Source organism: Bactrocera neohumeralis, chromosome 2, assembly GCF_024586455.1.
Source record: "Bactrocera neohumeralis isolate Rockhampton chromosome 2, APGP_CSIRO_Bneo_wtdbg2-racon-allhic-juicebox.fasta_v2, whole genome shotgun sequence".
Lineage (NCBI taxonomy): Eukaryota > Metazoa > Arthropoda > Insecta > Diptera > Tephritidae > Bactrocera > Bactrocera neohumeralis.
This window is the reverse complement of record NC_065919.1, coordinates 40,926,574-40,943,834: the sequence shown is the minus strand read 5'-3', so window position 1 is coordinate 40,943,834 and position 17,261 is coordinate 40,926,574. Positions and strand designations below refer to the sequence as shown.

Below are 17,261 nucleotides of genomic sequence, written 5' to 3'. Positions count from 1 at the left end.
AAACCCTTCACCTCTGATTTCGTGTGCCAGGGCTATAATTTCAGAAGTATCCATCAATTCTTTTTTTCTCATTTTTATAATGGTCCTGATAGCAGCTTCATTTAAGCCAAAATCCTTGCCCAAAGATGTTGAGCATGAACCCTTGCCAGACAGTTCAATATTTTTAATTTTACTTCCAAAGAAATGGCTTACCTTTTGCGAATCTTTAAAATCTTGGACATTTTGTTAACTGTAGTAAGGGCAAAAATTTTATTTTCATTAATATTGGGGTGCCAGGTCTGGTAAAAACAAACATGCTTACAAGACAGTGATTTTGAAACCGTACTAGATTAAGAATTTTCAACAAAATTATTTTTTTTCAACCGTGTAACTTCAAATTCGTTAAAAAAAAAGAGTTGGGTGTGCATAAATATTCGTTTGCGAGCTTCAAAATTGTACTACGACTTTTAGTATTGATGTGTTGTTTATTTCAGGCTGTGTGGCTATTGAAATCCGCTTCCTCGAACACTTTTCGTGTGCTTTCCGGATGATTTTTTTTGAGAAATTTTGTCCACTTCGTTGCTTAAAGTTGGAGTACGGAAATGGCCAATTTCGTGCATTTTCGGTACAATGCAACGGGAAACACTTTCGTTAAATATTTTATAAAGAGCCGATTTCTTTTATTCGTCTGTCAGCTTACATTTCGGTACACGAACTTAAAGATTGTAAAGAATAAATAATTTAAGCGTTTAAAAAACAAGTAAGGAAGGGCTAAGTTCGAGTGTCACCGAACATTTTATACTCTCGCATGATAAAGTGATAATCGAGATTTCATTATACGTCATTTACATATTTTTCAAATACCGTATTTTTGTAAAGTTTTATTCCGCTATCATCATTGGTTCCTAATGTACCATATATTATACAGAGAAGGCATCAGATGGAATTCAAAATAGCGTTATATTGGAAGAAGGCGTGGTTGTGAATCGATTTCACCTATATTTCGTACATGTCATCAGGGTGTTAAGAAAATATTATATACCGAATTTCATTGAAATCGGTTGAGTAGTTCCTGAGATATGGTTTTTGGTCCATAAGTGGGCGAGGCCACGCCCATTTTCAATTTTTAAAAAAAGCCTGGGTGCAGCTTCCTTCTGCAATTTCTTCCGTAAAATTTAGTGTTTCTGACGTTTTTTGTTAGTCCGTTAACGCACTTTTAGTGATTTTCAACATAACCTTTGTATGGGAGGTGGGCGTGGTTATTATCCGATTTCTTCCATTTTTAAACTGTATATGGAAATGCCTGAAGAAAACGACTCTATAGAATTAAGTCTCTGGTCAGACCTCGTAGCCGAAACTACTACCAGTTGAGCTTCCATACGGCTCTGGACTGGTGGCTAGGGGTTGGACCCCATACACACATCAGTTACGCACACCAACCATACAGAAACTAACCCTAACTTCCAGCTAACCGCCTTCGCCGCTTAAACAGTTCACGCGCAAACGACCCTAACTGTTCGGTATTCCGACTAGTGGAGATCACACCACTAACATCTAATTGTCCATCAGTCCAGCTAATCCCCATACCACCCAAATCCCTAATGTCCGAGTACATCGGACACTCCGCAATCAAATGCGATCAATTTTCTGACCCCGAACCACAAAAACACCCCAACGTATCCGAAAGGTGCCTCTGATGCAAAAATGCATTCAGAGGACCTTGCCCCGTATGCAGGAAACCCAGACTCAGACAAAATCTGAAGTCTGGGTTATCCACAACGAACCCCACGTCCCGAATGTACTCGTACGTCACTCGGCCGTTAGGACTATTGTCCCAACGTTCTTGCCACCTACACCTAACCCTATCATCTAGGAGCCTCTTGCTCCCTAGATATCCCTCCCTCTCCACATCATCGTCAGAAATCCAGTCATTCCGCAGCAATGACACACTCAAGCCCCTTCTTAACCTGAATGCAACAGCACGCTGTATGACAATCAGGTCAAGAGGGGGTGCACCTAACAAGACCTGCATCGCATCCGTAGAGACGGTGCGACATACAGGCAAACATGCAAGCATCATGCAACGCTGGATTGAGAGGAGTTTTTGAGACCCCCAGACAGTCGTGGCTGTCTCCCACCATACAGGGGCTACATAAGTGGCACAGGCCACAAATAAGCCACGATATATGGTGCGGACAGCACGACATCCGAGACCCCAATCGCTCCTCAAAATCCGTCGTATTTTGCCTACAGTTGCCTGCAGTCGCTCCTTTACACTCGCTAAGTGTGGAGTAAAACACATCCTTTCTCTCATGGTCAGTCCCAGATATTTGACTTGCGTCACATATCTGATGCTGACCCCGTTCACACGGACAATCGGTGGACGACCCGATGACAATCTACCTTTCAGCAGCATTGCCACCGTTTTGTCCATCGATATGTCGACCCCTACACCTAAACCCCAAGAATTAACGATCTCTAAGAGATCTCCTCCCGCCCGTTCTAGCTCAACATTTACAGAGTGGCTCGAGCTGCCCAAGCAGAGTGTCCATCATAAGGTTCCAAATATATGGACCACAGATGGAACCCTGCGGGCAGCCTCGAACAACTCCGATCTCCACACTCCCATTCATGCCGACAAGAGAGGCCTTTCTGTCCGAAAAATAACTCCGCCAAAGAGAAATTTCCGGACAGCCAAGCTCCTCCAGCCGTTGCACCACTCGATCCCAGCTTAGGTAATCAAACGCCCCCTTGAAGTCAACAAATATGCCGAGGACATATACAAATACGCATCCTCTATACTGCGTCCTTTCCTGAACCCAAACTGCCTATCCGACCACATACCCCGCGTTAGCTCCTGAAGCCGTTCCACCATGACCCTTTCCAGCACTTTTCCAAGTACTGGAAGGAGACTGATGCCCCGATAAGATCGAGGATCGCTCCTGACCTTATCAGGGGACTTCAGAAGAGGAACAACCCTAGCACTTTTCCACTCGCGTGGAAAGTATCCCTCCCAGACGCACTTATTATAAATGGCCTCCAGGTATTCCGGAATGAACTTCCATAAGCTTTTACACATCTCTCCGTTCAAACCATCAAAACCTGGGGACCGTTTAGACCTAACCAGGCCAAAGGCGTACCCCAACTCCCCATCATCTAATGGAGGGACTGGCACCTCTTGTGCTTGAGGTACCAGCAACTCCGACCTAGGAAAGAACGCACCTAACAGGACCCCCGCACACTCTCTCCACGACGCCAACAGAGTGTCACCGACGCGAAGAGAGGTGACATCCTCCCTCCTACGACCCCGGCAGATCCTATAGACCTGACCCCAGCGGTCATTCCTTAATTTTAACTCCTCCACTCTTCCTCTTTACTTTTCACCAGCATCTCCTTATATTCCCTATCCGCACAACTAAATTCATACCTAAGCTGGGACAGCCTATCAGAATTGGACCGCCGGGCGCGTTGAAACTTTCGCCTCAATCGCCTGACAGTCCTCCTCTTCAAGGTTAACTCATGCGTCCACCATTTAATTTTACTAAGTCTGGAACACTCATACCTACCAAAAACCCTATCATTAACCCCCCACACTACCTCATATAGACGAGCAATCTGCTCGTCAACCCCCAACTCCTCAAACTCTCTAAGAGGTATGCTAAATACCGCTTCCCTAACCGAGAGTCCATATTGGTTCCAGTCAGTACCAGCGGTACGCCATCGCCGCAATGGACTCTCATAAGGCAAGGGAGGGAATTGAGGGGTCACTCAATCCCCACCCTCCCTTTACCTCCCATCTAAAGCTAAAAGCCCTGCTTGCTGCCTCATTCATAAGCGTCACGTCAATGTCACTTACGCCCCCAGGCCCATCAAACGTATACCATACCTCTTCCGTCCAAGAGGCATCTCGCTTCCCGACTCACCCTTCAGTCGGACTGATCCGCTGGCGTACCACTAGCGTAGACGGTTCACGGACAGAAAGACTCTGGAGCAGCTGCTCTCCAGGTGCGTGCGTCTGAACGCGCCGAAAAGTGCAACCCACGCAAGGGCCCGCTCAATAACAGCGACCACCCAAGCGGTCGATTCAGACATCCGGATTTCGACTATTCTCGTCACCCTGATCACTTTGGTATATATAACCCTATATCTGACTCTTTTAGTTTTAGGACTTACAAACAACCGTTATGTGAACAAAACTATAATACTCTCCTTAGCAACATTGTTGCGAAAGTATAAAAAAAATAACCCTGGCCGGGAAGGTGTTTATAAATCATTCGCACGTAAAAGAACTATGAACACCCCGGTGTTGGATCGACCAGGATTATTAGAGAAGGAATTCTATGCGAAGAACTAATAAATAATGATTTTGGGTGTAGATTGGAAAATCAGTTATTTCAAGTATGGCACTTCAACAAAGATCTCATACATATAAAGCGTAACTAAAGAAATGAAGGATCTTAAGGTTACTAAGACATCTTTTTGTTTACTTTCCACCCTTAGTGGTTCAGGAACGTTCGGTTAAAAGCTGCGATAACTACAAGTAAAGAACTGCGGTTAGCATATTACCAGGCTCGGAGTTCAACGCGCCATCAAAGTTGCCATGGTAAGAAGACAGTCACTGACCGCACGCAGATTTAGTGTACAATAGACAACTTGGAAGAAAACTTCCTCTTGCTTTTACTTATTTGAAATATTTTAATCAATATTGTAATTTTTTATTACAGAAGTAAAGTTAAGTAACTAGTAATGGCCACGAGTTTTTCCCAAACACTTGCTCTTCAGAGAAATTCCAGTGAGCAGAACCGTTTCATGGAGAAATTAATGGCGAAAATATGTAGCTTCTACGACGAGCAGTCTCTAATCGATGTGACATTTAAAGTTTCAAACCCAACGGCTCTGTAAGTATTACTTTGTCCTCAGCTTATATAAAATTATACAAATTAATACTTATAATTTTTTTTTCAGTGTACCCGCGCATCGTTTGATACTCGCAGCAGCGAGTCCTTACTTCGAGAACCTTTTCAATGACAATCAGGGCACTAATCCAGTCATCGAGATAAATGATATCGATAGTGATATTTTTGAGCATCTAATAACCTTTTGTTACACCGGACAGGCCCTCATTACCGTTAACAATGTCGCTGCATTGCTAAATGCGGCAATCGTTTTGCAATTGGACGATGCCGTAGCCAGTAGCGTGGACTACCCCATGACACATATTGATGAATTCACTTTACAGGGTGCTTATACGCTGGAGCGTGAAACGCAGTGTGAACTTCTTAAGCGGAAAGTCGTCGAATACGAGACACTGAATTTTATGGAGATGAGTCTAAATACGACATCGAGTCCTTACTTCGAGATAAATGGTATCGATGACTGGACTGGTGTCTTGATTGTCATTGATTACTTCGAAAACCTTTTCAATGGCAATCAAGACACTAATCCAGTCATCGAGATAAATGATATCGATAGCGATATTTTTGAGCATCTAATAACCTTTTGTTACACCGGACAGGCCCTCATTACCGTTAACAATGTCGCTGCATTGCTAAATGCGGCAATCGTTTTGCAATTGGACGGTGCCATAGCCAGGAGCGTGGACTACCCCATGACACATATTGATGAATTCACTTTACAGGGTGCTTATACGCTGGAGCGTGAAACGCAGTGTGAACTTCTTAAGCTGAAAATCATCGAATACGAGACACAGAATTTTAAGGAGATGAGTCTAAATATACACCTAACGTTCCACAGTAACGGTATTTGTGTAATTTAAATTTTGTTTCTAATAGTACTAGATCAGTCGAAGCGATGAGTTTTTGAATTTTGATGTAGAAAAATTGCAACGTATCCTAGTATCTGACAATTTGAACATAACCCGTGAGGGAGATGCCTACGATGCCACACAACGCTGGTACAATTACGATATTCCTGCGCGTCAAGAGCAACTGCCACTTTTAATAGCTTGTCTGCGGCTTACCTAATTCAATGTGAACTTTCTGTTGACACACATACATCCGTTACCTGGATGTGAGCTACTGGCCTTCAAGGCGTTATCGTGGATCAGAGAGCCTACTGCACGGCCAATGATAAATATCCGATTTACAGAACCACGTGGGGATAGTGCTACAAATTGTGGTGAGAAAACGATCCTACCGATTTGCTCGGAGGTAAACGCACACTATGGAATATATTCAAAAATGATAATCTTACTTAATGTACTTACATTATTTTTGGAATAGCTGAATCCCAAGCTGCTACAATATAACAAAGCTGAGAATAAGTGGCAGGAATATGCGAGTATAAAAATCGATTACGAATGGTATAGACATATTTTAAAGGACGATAATTTATTATTTATTGGTGGTTGTAAAAGTGGTGCCACACTTAACGTCTTCCGCAGCTGGAATATACGAAATAAGACATGGCAAAATTTACCCGCCATGAGCCAGGAAAGAAGGGCACACTGCGTTGTCGAATTAAATGGCAAAATCTACGCGATTGGTGGTTATGAGGGTAATAATGCTTTGTCGTCGGTGGAAAGGTGAATATATATGAATCTGTAACGAATTACCTAACGATGGCGATTGTGGGCTTTAACAATTTCAGGTTAACTTTAAGCTTAATGGTGAAAGAACTTTAGACTAGATGTGTGAGGGTGGTATGGATAATAAACAAAATAAGGTACTTCGGCATTAACAGACTATGCAACGTGACGAAATGACGCTTCAGTTTATAGATATGCATTCTTTTTTCATTGCTTTCCAGATATGCTACTTCCGATGGTTGTGAGTTCGATAACAGTTTGATTGTTGGACGATATATCCCCAGTGCAGTGACATTAAATGGTAAAACTTGTATAATGGGCGGTTATGATGGCAATTGGGGAATAAAATCCGTCGAATGCTACAATCCGGATTCGAATACTGGGACTTCATGCGCGCATATGACAAAATGTCACATTTAACTGGTGTATGTTAGATTAAAATATAATTATTTATATTAGTAGAACGTTCGTCAAGTCATGATTTGTTAGAATGAGAAAGAGTCGAAGAACGGAATGTCACAACTTTACTTAAGTGTTTAAATATTAACATTCGACTCCATGGATTTCTTTTACTAGATGTAGACGGATGTACGGGATTCGTATTCTGTTCAGAGTTTTAAGATTTATTTGTGAAATACGAACTGGCGCTATAATGAGATATGTATACCTTTTGATTTCACCATTGCAAGCCTTCCCTAAAGATTTCAAAACCAGCAAAAGTAAGTCCGCTTCAATAAAAATGACCGAAATTGTCTAATTGAAAATAGTCACTGATTTATTTGGTCGCCCTCTTAACTCTATTAAAACTAAATAAAACGTTTATTGCTACTTTTTATATTACAGGTAGCTGGACATAAAGGTCACATTTATGTTTTAAGCCGTAGCGGTGCTGAACGTTACAATCCTCAGCAAGACACATGGTCACAGGTATATACTTGTATATTGAGTTGATTTTCGCCAATCGTTTGATGTCAAACTGAATATTCTTAAAAATATTTCGCAGATTTGCTCTTTGGATATAGGTTTTGGTATCTGTAATATGAGAACAATTCTAAAATCGGTTGAATCCACCAGTTTGACGACTGCTGGTGTAATACGAAAAACGAAAGCGAACAAAAACTGTATAAGAAAACAAGGGAGGAACAGCTCTCTTAACACTACATATACCAGCGATTGAAGTACTATATACCTATTTATACCAAACCAGTCAAAATGACTGTTCTTAAAAAGGAAGTGTTTAATGGGGTTTCCAGTCTTTATTTACTTTTAAATACATACACTATACGTACATACAGCAATATAAACTTTATAAAATTAATTCTTTAGTTATAAGTAGGAAAGTCATGATATCATTACGAAAACAAAATATTATGCATAGTAGGAATTTTAATTGAAATACCGAAAACTGTCATTTTGACTAGTCTGGTATACTCGTATCTAGCCTAGGGCTGCCATACGTCCTGGTTTACCAGGATTTGTCCTGGTTTTGCACGAATTGTCCTGGTGTCCTGGTCAACCCTTAAATTGTCCTTGTCTGCTGTCAAATTGTCATGTATGTGAATAAATAAAATGAAAAAAAAAGCTTTTCTTTTTCAGATTATTGTTAGAGCGGATTCACACTTGTCAAGTACTTGAAAGCAAATTTCCCCTGCTTCTCACCCCTCTCATCCTATGCGAGCAGAGTTGCTTTCAAGTACTTGACAAGTGTAAATCCGCTATTATAAAAAAATGTTCATCGCTAGTTTAATCGAAAATCGATAATAAAATTTGTTTCTTCTCTATCATATTGAACATATGATTTATGCATTGCTGGTGAACGTGGATTTGTATTGCTCGTAAGTTTTTCAATTTTCCATTTAATAAATTTTAGTTAAATGTTATTTCATTCTTCTGTAGCAAATGCCAAAAAGAAAGTGCAAATTTTTAGACACCTCCACAGCTGAATGGTCGTATATGAAAAAAGGAAAAACTGATGACACTGCGTATTGCTCGATATGTGGATTTGACATTAACATTGCAAATGGTGGAAAGTCAAGTATTCAAGATCATGTAAAAAGTGCTAAACATCTTTCAAAAATAACAATTGTTTTCACGTAGAGCTGTAGACCCTACCTCATACGCAATACAAAACTTTAGGTTGGAGCAAGTATACAGTTTTGTTGATCTGGGAGTAACTATGGACCCCAAACTCAATTTTAATCTTCACATAACTTCCACGGTTTTTAAAGCTAAAGGCACTCTTAGTTTTGTTAAACGTTGGTCTAAAGAAATTAGGGATCCGCTTACCACAAACATTCTTTTTACATCTCTGGTGAGGCCTATAGTGGAGTATGCTTCTGTGGTTTGGAACACTAGTTACCAAGTCCATTCGGATAAGTTAGAGTCCGTTCAAAAACAATTTTTACTTTTTGCCTTAAATCATTTGCATTGGGATTCCAGTTTAAATCTTCCCCCTTACATTAACCGTTTAAAACTTATAAATCTCCCGACACTCGCTAGTCGTAGGGAGATGCTTGGTATAATATATCTTGTAAAACTCATGAATGGGTCAGTCTGTAGCCCATCTCTCTTATCTGATATTAATTTTAACGTACCAGCTCGCCCTACCAGGCAGTTTAGACCCTTACTTTTAAAATTTTCTAGAACAAATTTCGAGTTAAACGAACCATTCCTCCGTATATGTCATGATTTCAATTTTCATTCCAGCACATTTGATCTAACAGACTCACTCTTTACCATTAAAAAAATTATTTTATCTACTCTTAACAAGTAACATTTAAAACTAATAAAATTACTTTAATCTAATTCTTAATTTCGGCTATTGAAATTTTTGTTTCTGTAGCTGATCAGCTTAAGATCGCAACGCTTAAAACTCTCTTGCCTTTTATGACTCGGCTAATTCCGCTCGTTCGCGGATTGCGCCCCTCGCGTCGGTTGGGCGGGAGGAGGGTAATCGTTGGGTATTATTATTATTATGTTCAAAAGATATTAGTTCTTTTATGGTTAAGAAGGATACACAACTTGAGCATTTGATAAAGGTTGCTGAAATCACAAGCGCCTACAGAATTGTAAATCATCATCAATCATTCTGCACATTGGATTGTACCACAAAACTGGATGCCGTATTATATCCAGATTGAAAAATCGCCGCAAAACAATCGAACGCCAGAACAAAAGCAACAACCATCATAAAGAATGTTTTGGCACCGCATTAAGTTACGGAATTCACTAAAATACTGAAAGATCATGTTCCATTCTTTGGAATATCTACCGATTCGAGCAATCACAAAGCACAGAAAATGTTCCCCCTGATAATTCATTATTTTACGGAGAAAGGGTTGGAAATAAAAGTATTAAAAATACAGTCATTGCCAAATGAAACATCCGAAACAATAAAAACATACTGCATCGATGAACTGAAAACAGCTGATATTCCACTAAAAAATTTTACGGCTTTTGGTGCAGACAACACAAACGCGAATTTTGGGGGCAGACAAAGGAATGGCGTAACTAACGTTTTTTACAAGTTGAAATCCGAATTGGGTCGAGAAATAGAGGGCATTGGTTGTTCTGCTCATATCCTCCACAACACTATTTCACGTGCTACAGATGTACTGTCAATTGACATTGAATCTGTTGTTTTGAAGATATATAAATATTTCTGCATCTTCATGGTTAGAACTGAACGATTTTTGTGAAAAGTTTTGTGAAAACGCACAGGTAATATTTAACGATACTGTCCCATACAAGAAGTCGGTGGTTGTCACTTTTGCCTGCAATAGAGCGTATATTACAGCTTTGGATACCGCTCAAAGAATTCTTTGAGGTTGAAAAAGGAGCAGCGAAAGTAATTACTGACTTTTTTAAAAATCCGTTATCAGAACTATATATTTCACATTCATACACAGCCAAGCATTTATAATTAAGAAACAAATCAAAAAAATTGAAAAGCGAAATATTTCAGTTATGGAAGTTCAATTAATTTTAAGTGAAACTATATGTGATATGAAAGACAGATTTGAAAACAATTCTATTGGAATTCAAACACAAACAGTTTTGAAAAATTTAAAGAAAAGAGTGTTTGAATGATAAAATTTCTGATTTTGAAAATGACGTTAAAACTTTTTTTACGACTTCAATTAACTACTTAGAGGATTGGGTGGTCCCCTTAAAAAAGTATGCAATTTTTAATTGGATGACATTAAAAAACATACCTGAATGAACTGACGTTCAAAAAACGATAACTTATTCACAAAAAAAAAATATTATTTTGTCTGATGAATCCTTCCAAGAAGTTTCTTATCTTAAGTCATTTTTAGAGATAAATAAAGAATATCTAAAGGATAAGGATACAATTAAAAAATGGTTATATTTTTTTTAAAAAACTTCTGAAAAGGAGCGAAAAGAAAATTTGTTATAGATAGTACAATATTTATACGCAATGCCCAGTCATAATGCTTACGTAGAACGTATTTTTTCATTAATAAGTTCACAATGGACCAAAGAAAGAAATTCTTTAAATATTGATACATTAGAATGTATCATTCAATGTAAGTTTAATTTTAGTATGACATGCTATGAATTTTACAACTATATCAAAGAAAAAACTGAAGTTTTGCGCAAAGTTCAAAGTTCAGAGAAATACTAAGACATAATGTTAAAATTAATAGTCTTTTTTCGAATACATACATTTTTTATAAGTGGGAAAGTGGGAAAGTGGCCCTAATCTAGTCTTAAAAGTGTGGTGATGGACACAAAAATTAAGAGTGCTCTTATAACCATCACAGTTGCGATAATAATATAAATGTTAAAAAATAACATTAAATGAAAATAAAAGCAATCGAAATAATTTTAGATTTTTATGTAGAACTAGCTGACCCCTCAGCCGCTGTCCTGCGTGAAATTATGTGTTTTGAAATGAAAACAAAGTAGAATTTATATTGTGCTGAAAATCATTTTTTGACGATTTTTCTAAATTTTTTTTCAATGTAACGCAGCTTTATAAACAATATTTTTTGGTTTCTGTTCCGGTGCTTAAATGTATAGAGAAGATGGTTTTCTAACTCGTGGAAAACATAGCATTTTCAGATTTATGCCACACACTTCTAGCGACTATCATTGTGTCCGGTTGATTGTCATCGCAAATCCCTGGAAACTGAATACGTTTGAACTGATATGGCAAATCGTTGAAACTCAAAGGAATTCGTAGATTCAAGAACTCTGTCCCATCGTATTCGATAGACAGATCCAACTTTGAGACAGATCCAACTTTCAAAGAATTTAGAAATTCCGATGGAAAATTCACGGCTACGTGTTCATTGTCAAGAGGATCGATCGATATGTATGAACGTAAATCTCTCGGAATTGGACTTTAAATCTCAAATCTCGTGCACTCAAGCAATGGTAGTTACGATAATTTGGCTAATGTTCGGATAAACATTCGTGATGAGTTCATCTTTCGTTGAAGTGAATTGACAAAAGAAAATGGAATTGATATTAGGGCGACGTCTTCGCAATTGATCACTTTGTGTGAAACACATGTAAAGTTTTTCCTGAATAAGTTTCAATAATTTTTCTTTTGAATAGCCGGAATAGAAAAGTAAGAGACCGCAATTGAACGATTCAAATAATTTACAAATCAAAATATTGAAAAACAAAACAAACAGAAATTGAAAAAAATTTGTATGGAAACAAGTTTTTTTTTGGAACTATCCAATTTTCCGACTTATCCTCATAATAAGTTTAATATTTTGCGATATCACGATTTATTATAATTTATATATACAACTAACAATTATAATATTATATTAATAACTATCGGACTTTCCGTCCGGCACAGTCGGCGTCAAATATAAATCTAATATTAAATGTCGTATTCACAGACACATAACATCAAAGCCTTCCTTGTTGCTAAATTATGAAAGCGTATTGTCACTTTCTTTAACAGGTACAGATCCCCACATTCCTTCCTTTTTCTCCAGACATAGTTTGTGGTTCTCGCTTAGCTTCTGCTGATCCTCAGATGTTGAGGTTGTTCGGGAAGACTCGGCGTCGAGGAAAACTGGCGCTGCAGGACTCAATGGGTTTGTGGTTACAATCTTTTTCAAATGACCAACATTCCTGGTGTATGTTTTACCACCAGCGGAAATCTGCGCAACATTTCCTTCTCGCTTTACTACCTTATACGTGGTAGTATCAAATGTGGATGTCAACTTATGCGGAAATATTACATTCTTTAAGATTACTGTATCTCCAACTTGGATGTCAACATCTCCCGCACACCTGGCCTTGTCAGTCAACTGTTTCCCTTTATCTTTTTCCCGCATATCCTTATCTTTCTCTTCTAAGTCTGCCATTTCCCCCACAAGGTCCTGAATGCAGGGAATTTTGTCTCTTATTACTCTGTTAAACATTAGTTCTGTCGGTAGAGCGCCCGTGGTACCATGCGGAGTAACATTGTACATCAAAACGAACTTCTGAATTTCTTTCTTGTAGTTGTCGTTATTTGCATGAGCTATCTTTAAACGTTTCACTAAGGACCTGTTCATATTTTCTACTTCGCCGTTAGCCTGAGGCCAGTATGGGGACGTAGTCATTAGCCGAATGCCGTTGGTACTGCAAAAACTTTTAAACTCAACGCTTACGAATTGCCTTCCATTGTCAGCCGTTAGTGTCTCTGGAAATCCCAATCTTGAAAATATCTCTTCCATTTCATCAATAATGGTTTTAGATGTTATCGACTTAATCACTTTGAACTCCATATATCTGGAGTAGTAATCAATTAGTACCAATATATTATCCCCAATAGATAAAGGACCCAAAATATCGGTTGCTAATCATTTCCAGGGACCATTCGGGAAATGTTGCCGCTCCATCGGAGATGGTTTTGGTGGCATTGACAATATAAGGCAATCTTGACAAGTCTTGACGTATTTTCAGCATCTTTGTACACACAAGGCCACCAAACTTTGTAGCGTAACCTCCGTTTCATTGCACTTATTCCTGGATGTCCCCCATGTGCGAGGTCCAGAATTATTTCTCGCAACTTTCGTGGGATTACTAATTTAGTTCCCCGTAATAGGATATTACCAACTATAGACAGCTCCAAACGAAATAAATAATATGGGCTTGACATATTTGCATTCCACTAGTCCTGACTTATACACGTCATTACATCTTGTATCTCTTCGTCTAATATAGATATCTCGGTAATCTGTGATATGGAGAGCGACTTCGGTATCAAAGTGGACACTACTCGAAAAATATGCTGCTCTGGCCCAATCATATGGGTCAGCGTTGTTTTCTTGGGAAAACCTTGATAGCGAATCCGCAATATTTTCTTTCCTGGTTTATATCGGGTGATTTTTTAAGAGCTTGATAACTTTTTTTTAAAAAAAAACGCATAAAATTTGCAAAATCTCATCGGTTCTTTATTTGAAACGTTAGATTGGTTCATGACATTTACTTTTTGAAGATAATTTCATTTAAATGTTGACCGCGGCTGCGTCTTAGGTGGTCCATTCGGAAAGTCCAATTTTGGGCAACTTTTTCGAGCATTTCGGCCGGAATAGCCCGAATTTCTTCGGAAATGTTGTCTTCCAAAGCTGGAATAGTTGCTGGCTTATTTCTGTAGACTTTAGACTTGACGTAGCCCCACAAAAAATAGTCTAAAGGCGTTAAATCGCATGATCTTGGTGGCCAACTTACGGGTCCATTTCTTGAGATGAATTGTTCTCCGAAGTTTTCCCTCAAAATGGCCATAGAATCGCGAGCTGTGTGGCATGTAGCGCCATCTTGTTGAAACCACATGTCAACCAAGTTCAGTTCTTCCATTTTTGGCAACAAAAAGTTTGTTAGCATCGAACGATAGCGATCGCCATTCACCGTAACGTTGCGTCCAACAGCATCTTTGAAAAAATACGGTCCAATGATTCCACCAGCGTACAAACCACACCAAACAGTGCATTTTTCGGGATGCATGGGCAGTTCTTGAACGGCTTCTGGTTGCTCTTCACCCCAAATGCGGCAATTTTGCTTATTTACGTAGCCATTCAACCAGAAATGAGCCTCATCGCTGAACAAAATTTGTCGATAAAAAAGCGGATTTTCTGCCAACTTTTCTAGGGCCCATTAACTGAAAATTTCTTGATTGGACTTTCCGAATGGACCACCCAAGACGCAGCCGCGGTCAACATTTAAATGAAATTATCTTCAAAAAGTAAATGTCATGAACCAATCTAACGTTTCAAATAAAGAACCGATGAGATTTTGCAAATTTTATGCGTTTTTTTTTAAAAAAAGTTATCAAGCTCTTAAAAAATCACCCGATATATCACTCGGAAACGATATGACTGTAACCTTAGCAACCATCTTTCGATCCTCGCTGGGGGTCGTGAGGTTGGCTTAAATATGGTTTCTAGTGGCTTGTGATCGGTTATTAGATCAAAGTGTAGCTCTGCCAAATAATAATAACATTTTTCCACAGCCCATAACAGCCTTTTCCTCGCATAATCGTTGCCAATCTGAATGGCTGATCAGGTTCAATTTAGAGCCCAAATCGATGATCATAGTAATCATGTAACCTCCTATTTTACACGGGATCTCCCCCTTTTGTGACGACTCATTCTCCACTCTGAATAACCCAGTTCCCTTCGAACCGTCGAGTACATTTTCAATTTCGCTACTTATGGACTGTTCCACCGTATCTCTTCGTCTCCAGCGTTTCCTGTCCGGTTCATCTAGTTTGAAGTTGGGCTTCCGTAACCGTGTGCGGCATTTCAGATAAAAATGTCAAATTCTATCGCATTTCCTGCATTTCATATTTCTAGCAGGACACTCCATACTATTTTCGCGATGCCTCCTTTTACCACATCTTCCACACTCGCTTTCTATGCTTTGCTGTACAATTTTTTTTATGCCGCTTGGATTACCTTGGGATGTCATAGACTGTGTTTGTTTGTTGACTTGTTCATCAAGACTACATGTTTTGATGACCTCATCCAAAGTTAGTTCGTTTTCAAGTAACCTTTTATTTAAACCTAACGGTGCTCAGACATCGATAATTTTATCTTTTAAACATATTTCTTCAATCTGTTCTTTGGTCTCGCCAAACGAACATTTTGCTATCTGGCGGAGTAATCTCATCAAAAACTCCGTAAAACATTCTCCTTCCAGTGGTGTTATAGAACGAAACAAGTGCCTCTCAAAAGCGGCCAAAAATACTCAATGAGTTTTGCTATCAAAGGTGTAAACACATCGTTTTTCGCTTGCTCATCATATGGTACTAAAGCACCAGGAATGCTATATACCACTGCCTCCCAAATGTAGAAGTTTATTTCTTTTCTATATATAGAGGTTATCTCCTCTGCGTCAATATATATATAAAACGAACGCAACCACGCCTCCCACTCCGTACGCCATAACGCCTTGTCCATCCCCTGACATAGAAATGGTTTCAGTTCCGTCATGTTTATTTCTCGCTGAAAAGATTACCATAAAACAACATTTTATTTTATAAAAAAAAAATCAAATATGTAAGTTAATTTCGATTACATTTGGAACACTGTGTTTTCTTATCTTTCATTCATTGAGAAAAAACTCATCAGATAAATTTTTCCTCATGACCTTCTTGTTACACACAATGAATAACAAATGAATCATTTTACCCTTGTTTCCAACATTATTAAATTTGGAATATAGTTTCTTAATACAATAGCATTTCGTCCCTTTCTATTTCATTTGAAATATACAAATATGCACATATTCTCAATCATTAATTTCGCTCTTACATTTGTCTCAATCCATTTGGAATAGACTCTTTACTTATTTTTCTTTTCGTTTTTTCTAGATTTCTCGAATCAACTTCTAATTTTTTAAATATCTCAATTCATTTGCATTTGTCTCATTCCATTTGGAATAGACTCTTTACTTTTTATACCCTAAACAGGGTATATTAAGTTTGTCACGAAGTTTGTAACACCAAGAAGGAAGCGTCGGAGACCCTATAAAGTGTATATATAAATGATCAGTATGTCGAGCTGAGTCGATTTAGCCATGTCCGTCTGTCTGTCTGTCTGTATATATACGAACTAGTCCCTCAGTTTTTAAGATATCGTTTTGATATTTTGCAAACGTCATTTTCTCTTCAAGAAGCTGCTCATTTGTCGGAACTGACATAACGTATAGCTGCCATACAAACTGAACGATCGGAATCAAATGCTTGCATGGGAAATTTCCTTAATTGACGATATATCTTCACGAAATTTGGTATGAGTTATTGTTCATAGAAATAATGTAATCTCCGAAGAAATTGTTCAGATCGGTTAACTAAAGTATATAGCTGCCATACAAACTGAACGATCGGAAGCAAGTTCTTGTATGGAAAACTTTCACATTTGACAAGATATGTTCACGAAATTTGGTATAGATTATTTTCTAAGACAACAATGTAATCTCCGAAGAAATTGTTCAGATCGGTTGACTATAGCATATAGCTGCCATACAAACTGAACGATCGGAATCAAGTTCTTGTATGGACAACTTTCACATTTGACAAAATATATTCACGAAATTCGGTATATGTTAATTTCTAAAGCAACAATGTAATCTCCGAAAAAATTATTCAGATCGGATTACTATAGCATATAGCTTCCATATAAACTGAACACATAGTTACTAACAGAAATGCACCTGTGAAGGGTATTTCGCTTCGGTGCAACCGAAGTTAACGTTTTTT

General features: G+C 38.5%; 1 pseudogene; it reads left to right on the top strand.

The window, feature by feature from the left end:
- The first annotated feature begins 4,725 nt into the window (after positions 1–4,725).
- LOC126758881 (kelch-like protein 17) overlaps positions 4,726–17,261 on the top strand; it is a 47,820-nt pseudogene continuing 35,284 nt past the window's right edge.